Source organism: Littorina saxatilis, linkage group LG16 (genome assembly GCF_037325665.1).
Source record: "Littorina saxatilis isolate snail1 linkage group LG16, US_GU_Lsax_2.0, whole genome shotgun sequence".
Taxonomy (NCBI): domain Eukaryota; kingdom Metazoa; phylum Mollusca; class Gastropoda; order Littorinimorpha; family Littorinidae; genus Littorina; species Littorina saxatilis.
The window spans coordinates 17,247,789-17,255,288 of record NC_090260.1 but is presented as its reverse complement, the minus strand read 5'-3'; the positions used below and the strand labels follow the sequence as shown (position 1 = coordinate 17,255,288).

General features: G+C 46.2%; 1 protein-coding gene and 1 long non-coding RNA gene across 2 annotated transcripts in view; one reads left to right on the top strand and one right to left on the bottom strand.

Moving 5' to 3' along the window:
- Window positions 1-7,477, top strand: part of LOC138950560 (uncharacterized) — a 173,662-nt gene extending 166,185 nt beyond the window's left edge. Inside the window, exons 2-3 of the long non-coding RNA XR_011450722.1 lie at window positions 3,456-3,525; window positions 7,246-7,477. This is a non-coding gene — a long non-coding RNA (uncharacterized lncRNA). The remainder of the gene's footprint in view (window positions 1-3,455; window positions 3,526-7,245) is intronic.
- Window positions 1-7,500, bottom strand: part of LOC138950551 (uncharacterized) — a 149,867-nt gene that overhangs the window by 126,663 nt on the left and 15,704 nt on the right. The window lies entirely within an intron of this gene.

Genomic DNA, 7,500 nt, shown 5'->3' with positions numbered 1-7,500 from the left:
CTCACTTTTTCAAAAGAAATCCCACGTACATCCATTTACGTCATGTGATTGATATCACCTCTTCGCATCAACTATGGTCTCGCTGTTTTGCTAATGCTACAGTACCGGGCACTTACAAATTACTCTCACCACTATATAACAAAGACTGATTAAACGTGTATAAATGCGCCTCCTAAGCATGTATTTGTTTGTTTGTTTGTTTGCTTGTTTGTATTCAACATGTGATTGTTGGTGTTCATCAAGAATTGAACACCAATCACAGAATGTGCTTCGTTCTAAACCCAGCGTTTCTGAATTACAATACACCAGTTAACAGTTCCAGCGCACCGGCCCCCGTAGCGCAGTGGTTAGCGCATCGGGCTGCGGGCCGGGAGGTCGTGGGTTCGAATCCCATCAGGGTCATGTGGGTTTTTCGGGCTACGGTTGGCTCCTACCCAGAGTGGAAGTGCTATGGTTCCTATGGGAAGGCTGGAATCACACAGCCGAGTGTCATTCACTTAACGAATGCGACTTTGAGGGTGCTCAGGTTCTGTTTACCTGACCAACACCGCAGGTGCGGCAGTTCTCGGGCCTGGTTGACACCAGGATATATACTGTTCAAAAAAAGAAACGCATAGCTTGTAATATTTGGTTAATTTAGTTATATGGCTACAAGGATATCCACCAAACTGCAGAAAATGTTTTTCTGGTCGTCGACCTTTCGTCCATTGCCACAAGTGAGCTCTGCACGTGACGCATGCGTTATCAGTGGCTACAATGTCAAAATTGCTCATTTGGCATGACCACTCGTCATGCTTCAGTGTAATCTCGTGAAACTCGGGGAATATTGAGCTCTCACCATGTCTTCCAAAACCCATAAAAGCGGATTGTTCGCCACAAAGAAATCAGACGACAATTCAGCGACGAAAGATGGCCCGATTGAGCAGAGAAGACCGCCAAATTGCATTGGGTCGTTTACAAGCAGGCCAAAGTCAAAGTGCAATCGCCAGGCACTTCCACGTGTCCCAGAGCACCATCAGTAGACTGTGGGTCAGGTTTCAAGCCACTGGCTCCGTTGCTGACTTGCCACGAGCGGGAAGACCAAGGGCGACAACTGCTGCTCACGACCGCTTCGTACGGCTCCGCCACCTCCGGAATCATCGTTTCCTGTCGGCCTCATCTTCTGTCCAGGCTCTCCCCGGGCCACACAGATTATCGGACCAGACCGTGCGGAACCGCCTGCATGAAGCTGGTTTGAGAGGAGCTGTCCTCACCCGCCGCCATCGCCAGAACCGAGTGCAGTGGGGCAACCAGCACCTTCGCTGGACCGTCCGGAATCACTGGAGACACGTGTGGTTCAGCGACGAGTCCTACTTCCTGCTCCAGCGACATGATGGTCGGAGGAGGGTCTACCGGAGAGTAAACGAACGTTACGCGCCCAACTGTGTGGATGAGGCACCCGTTCATGGTGGTGGAGGCGTCATGGTGTGGGGGGCGATCAATACCGCTGGAAGGAGCACCCTGGTGCACGTCCAAGGGCGCATAACTGCCCAGCGATACGTGGAGGAAATTCTGCGCCCACACGCCCTTCCTCTTCTGGCTGACCAGGATGCCATATCAGCAGGACAACGCTCGCCCGCACACAGCACGACTCACCACCCAGTTCCTCACCGACCACCATGTCCAGGTGCTTCCCTGGCCATCCATGTCGCCAGACATGAACCCGATAGAACACCCCTGGGATGAATTGGACAGACGTGTGCGCAGGCGAGAAGAAGCGCCGGCAAATCACCGCGATCTATTGCAGGCACTTCAGGAGGAGTGGGACACCATCCCACAGCAAGATATCCGGCATCTGATCCAGTCCATGCCCAGAAGGTGCCGGGCAGTTGTTGCTGCTCAAGGCAGTCACACCCCCTACTGACTTGACAGCCTCGGCACCCAATCGTATTGATTGACTGATTGATTTGAAGATGCAAATGAACTGTGTGTGCATTCAACTGTGTCCATACCAAATTTCAAACAAATAATCTAAATATTGGATTTTCTGTTAATCTTTTCGAAAAACAAAACAAATTTGGCAAGTAGCAACTATGCGGTTTTTTTTTTGAACAGTATATTATGACAGTAAGCGTAGAGTGCTGCCCTGTCACGTAGTCTCAAACCAAATTGGAAATCCATAGCATCATAATTATAATCATCCTCATCCCATTAATCATCCAAAATTATAAAATGTCCTTGCTCTTGTGGCCCTTCATGCCCGGAGCTCTCATGGTGACCTTGGTCTCATTGTTCCTGTTCCATCCTTCCCTGAATAGTACTTCTGCTGTCAGTCTTCAACGTGTGACGTTCTGGGGGGTCGACGGAGGGACGTGGTGGCGGTCTGTTCTCTGGAGGGGACGCTCACTTAGTCTGGCTCCGCGACTTAGCAGTCAATGTCGTTAGTAGGGGGCATAGTAGGTAGTGGGCTGAGTCCGTTAGCTCGGGACAGACCCACTACTGAACACCGTCGAAATGACTCAGCAGAAGTGCAGTGTCAACTTCCGAGGGTAGCCTACCGCAACGACCCGACATCCCTCCCTGGAGCGTCTGTAAAAGCGACAGGTCTGGCAGCGGAACGAAATTCAGATGTGGATGGAGCAGCGAATGCAGGGACGGGGAACAGGTGTAAGGACCAAAAAAAACACACCAAAAAACAAACAAACAAACAGTTCCAGCGCTACATGGAAGAAACAAGAAAACCCACGTGATACCTAAAGCGATTATGATTGGTCGAGATGTTTTCGACGAGCAACGTTTGCATCGTCTGCACGGCAAAGCATGGTGATAGAGAGGGCGAGTGTGCTCGTCGGTTCATTTCCATCAAAGTTGCAGAGTCAACTTAAGTTCAATCCATTTCAGTGGCATATAAACTTGCCCAGTAACTGTTTGCAGTAATGTAGTTTACCGACTTTGGAAATGGGGGTCCCAATTTTGCAAATCACTACAAAAGTGCACTTTCTTCAGCGAATCAGTCTATGCGTTCAAATCTCCGGAACGTACTCGAAAAAGTAATATGCACATGCGCACATTCCACGGAACTGGAAGTGGAAGTGGAAAAAATACTCGAAAAACGATCTGCGTACGTACAATTCCAAAATGGCCGCGGAACTGTGGATTGGTGTATGGAAAATGGTTACAATGTGTTGACTCTGCATGAAGAGTCAGACCTGATCACATCTACTTTACTATTCACACTTATTCAACCAGTTATTCTATTTAGATATGGATAATCGTTCATGTAATTCGTCGCTGGAGTGTCTAAATTACGGCGAATCGAAAGTGCCTTAGGATTACTCCCCTTTAAGATGAACATGTGCACTAACTGTTGCTACAGGATTACTCCCCTTTAAGATGAACATGTGCACTAACTGTTGCTAAAGGATCGCCACGGGCAACACTACTTTTCTAATTGCAACATGATGTTGATGTTTTAGGTGAGACAGGGCGAGCACAATGGCGAGTCAGCAGGGAGGCAGCGGATCCATTGCAAAGAAACCACGTCTGGTAGGCCGCTGTCACCGTGTTGTGATGTGTATCATTCTGTGTTCTTAGCTGTGGTGTGTTGTCCATCGTTTTAAAAGTTTTATGTTGTCAGCCGTGGTGTCCATCGTGTTGCATGTTGTCCATTGTGTTGTGTTGTCCATCGTGTTGTGTTGTCCATTGTGTTGTATTGTGTTGTCCATTGTGTTGTGTTGTTTATTGTGTTGTGTTGTCCATCGTGTTGCATGTTGTCCATCGTGTTGTGTTGTCCATCATGTTGTGTGTCACACACACATATGCGCACACACATATGCGCAGTCTGTCATCCACAAACTCACAGAATTTTCTCTCTCTCAAACTGTAAAAAGGTACAAATCACAATAAATGAAGTTTATACGTTTCTTGAACAAAACAAAGCACTCAAAACTCACATTTACACATCAAATAACCCCAATCCCTTGCCAAAGATAATTATCGTTTACACTCTAATTACTCTCATTCACTCACATCAAATCTCTACCTCGCAAACACACCCTCTTGCTATCACTCCATCATACACTGAAATTACACTTCCTGCATGGGTTATTTTTAGGGGACGGATTTAGCGGAAGAGTTACCGTCCAGCAGGTCTGACAGTGACTTGAAGTGAAGCGAGATCCTGGGTGTAGATGCCCCGAAGACGAATGACGTCACGAGCGCAGAATGAGTTCCTGGCGAAGCGAGTCCATAGCAGCCCTCAGCTGTAGAACGAGTTCCATGCGAAGCGAGTCCATAGCAGCCCTCAACAGTAGAATGGCTTAGCTTGACTGGGCTGGCGGATCATCTCCATCACTCATCGGCAAGAAAACCGCAACCTGAAATGGTTAGCATTGCTCTTAGTCCATGGTTAACTCACATCGCTTATCCGTTCCCATATATCAAACCCAATGCAGGAAAGAATGGACAAAGCCTCTATGACTCTCACACATTCGCACAAATACTTCATAATGTTATGAACGTTCTACCAATTCATTACATGTTTAATAATTGGCAGAAGTTATGCAAACATGTAACACGAAAATAGCTTTCCGTCTTTTTACATACACAAGTTATCATAATGCACAGACCATATTCAAAATTGATAACTAACATAACTAACAATACTAATAAAACTAACCTTCTTTAAGCAAAATACCTGACTGACTAGCCTGAACATAATAACGCACAGACACGAAACAACAAACATGTACCACGCAAACAGCCTAAACTACACCGAAAACAATAGAAAAGAATTACGCACCACATCCTGGTTGCATGAAAGCATACGCGAAATTCCCCTGTCAAATGAAGACAGCTCCCTTTTGCTCTATGGAAGCAAAAGTAACGTTCAAATGAAGAACGGATTCCAGTCTGGAACGCAGACTTCTAGCCCTGTAAACGGCTACGGCAAGAATGAATAAAACTGACACACAACTGAATTTACTGCTCACTACAGCACACCTGAGATACACCCGTTTCACTATTATTTAGAGAAAACCGTGCCGCACGAAAACTACGAGTGCTAGCTGTCTCACCTGGCAGGTAAACGACAGCACAAAGAACAGGCGCTTGCAATGATTGCATATAATACGAAATAATTACAGCTGCTTGTTTTAAAAGTTTTATGTTGTCAGCCGTGGTGTCCATCGTGTTGCATGTTGTCCATTGTGTTGTGTTGTCCATCGTGTTGTGTTGTCCATTGTGTTGTATTGTGTTGTCCATTGTGTTGTGTTGTTTATTGTGTTGTGTTGTCCATCGTGTTGCATGTTGTCCATCGTGTTGTGTTGTCCATCGTGTTGTGTTGTGTTGTCCATCGTGTTGTGTTGTGTTGTCCATCGTATCGTGTTGTGTAGTCCATTGTGTTGTGTTGTCCATCGTGTTGTGTTGTCCATTGTGTTGTGTTGTCCATCGTGTTGTGTTGTCCATTGTATTGTGTTGTCCATTGTGTTGTGTTGTCCATTGTGTTGTGTTGTGTTGTCCATTGTGTTGTGTTGTCCATTGTGTTGTGTTGTCCATTGTGTTGTGTTGTCCATTGTGTTGTGTTGTCCATTGTGTTGTGTTGTCCATTGTATTGTATTGTATTGTCCATTGTGTTGTATTGTGTTGTCCATTGTGTTGTGTTGTGTTGTCCATTGTGTTGTGTTGTCCATCGTGCTGTGTTGTCCATTGTGTTGTGTTGTCCATCGTGTTGTGTTGTCCATCGTGTTGTATTGTGTTGTCCATTGTGTTGTGTTGTCCATTGTGTTGTGTTGTCCATCGTGTTGTGTTGTCCATTGTGTTGTGTTGTCCATCGTGTTGTATTGTGTTGTCCATTGTGTTGTGTTGTCCATTGTGTTGTGTTGTCCATCGTGTTGTGTGGTCCATTGTGCTGTGTTGTCCATCGTGTTGTGTTGTCCATTGTGTTGTGTTGTTTATTGTATTGTGTTGTCCATCACGTTGTGGTGTCCATCGTGCTGTGATGTCCACCTTGTTATGTTGTTCAACTTGTTGTATTGTCCATCATGTTGTGTTATCAATTGTGTTGTGTGGTCCATCGTGTTATGTTGTCCATCGTGTTGTGTTGTCCATCGTATTGTGTTGTCCATTTTGTTGTGTTGTCCATCGTGTTGTGTTGTCTATCGTATTGTGTTGTCCATTTTGTTGTGTTGTCCATCGTGTTGTGTTGTCCATCGTATTGTGTCCTCCATTTTGTTGTGTTGTCCATCGTGTTGTGTTGTGCATCGTGTTGTGTTGTCCATCGTGTTGTACGTGTTGTCCATCGTGTTGTGTTGTCCATCGTGTTGTGTTGTCCATCGTGTTGTACGTGTTGTCCATCGTGTTGTGTTGTCCATTTTGTTGTATTGTCCATCGTGTTGTGTTGTCCATCGTGTTGTGTTGTCCATCATGTTGTGCTGTCCATCGTGTTGTGCTGTCCATCGTGTTGTGTTGTCCATCGTGTTGTGTTGTGTTGTCCATCGTGTTGTGTTGTCCATCGTGTTGTGTTGTCCATCGTGTTGTGTTGTCCATCGTGTTGTGTTGTCCATCATGTTGTGTTGTCCATCATGTTGTGTTGTCCATCGTGTTGTGTTGTCCATCGTGTTGTGTTGTCCATCGTGTTGTGTTGTCCATCGTGTTGTGTTGTCCATCGTGTTGTGTTGTCCATAGTGTTGTCCATCGTGTTGTGTTGTCCATCGTGTTGTGTTGTCCATCACGTTGTGTTGTCCATCGTGTTGTGTTGTCCATCGTGTTGTGTTGTCCATCGTGTTGTGTTGTCCATCGTGTTGTGTTGTCCATCATGTTGTGTTGTCCATCGTGTTGTGTTGTCCATCGTGTTGTGTTGTCCATCGTGTTGTGTTGTCCATCGTGTTGTGTTGTCCATCGTGCTGTGTTGTCCATCGTGTTGTACGTGTTGTCCATCGTGTTGTGTTGTCCATCATGTTGTGTTGTCCATCGTGTTGTACGTGTTGTCCATCGTGTTGTACGTGTTGTCCATCGTGTTGTGTTGTCCATTATGTTGTGTTGTCCATCGTGTTGTGTTGTCCATCGTGTTGTGTTGTCCATCGTGTTGTGTTGTCCATCGTGTTGTGTTGACCATCGTGTTGTGTTGTCCATCGTGTTGTGTTGTCCATCGTGTTGTGTTGTCCATCGTATTGTGTTGTCCATCGTGTTGTACGTGTTGTCCATCGTGTTGTGTTTTAACACGTACATTCTCACAACAAAAGAGGTCACTCACATCGAACCTTTCAGGCGTGCTGCCAGTGCAGCAGGGAATCACGGTGCATCAGGCAAGGGGAGTGTGACTGCCGTGCGAACTGTACCCCCTGTACCAACTGTGCTGCTCAGGGCTGTACTAATTGCTCCGTTGATTTGGTAGGTCTTAGATAGCGGAGTACTCTCTCTCTCTCTCTCTCTCTCTCTCTATCTCTCTCTCTCTCTCTCTCTCTCTCTCTCTCTCTCTCTCTCTCTCTCTCTCTCTCTCTCTCTCTCTCTCTCTCTCTCTCT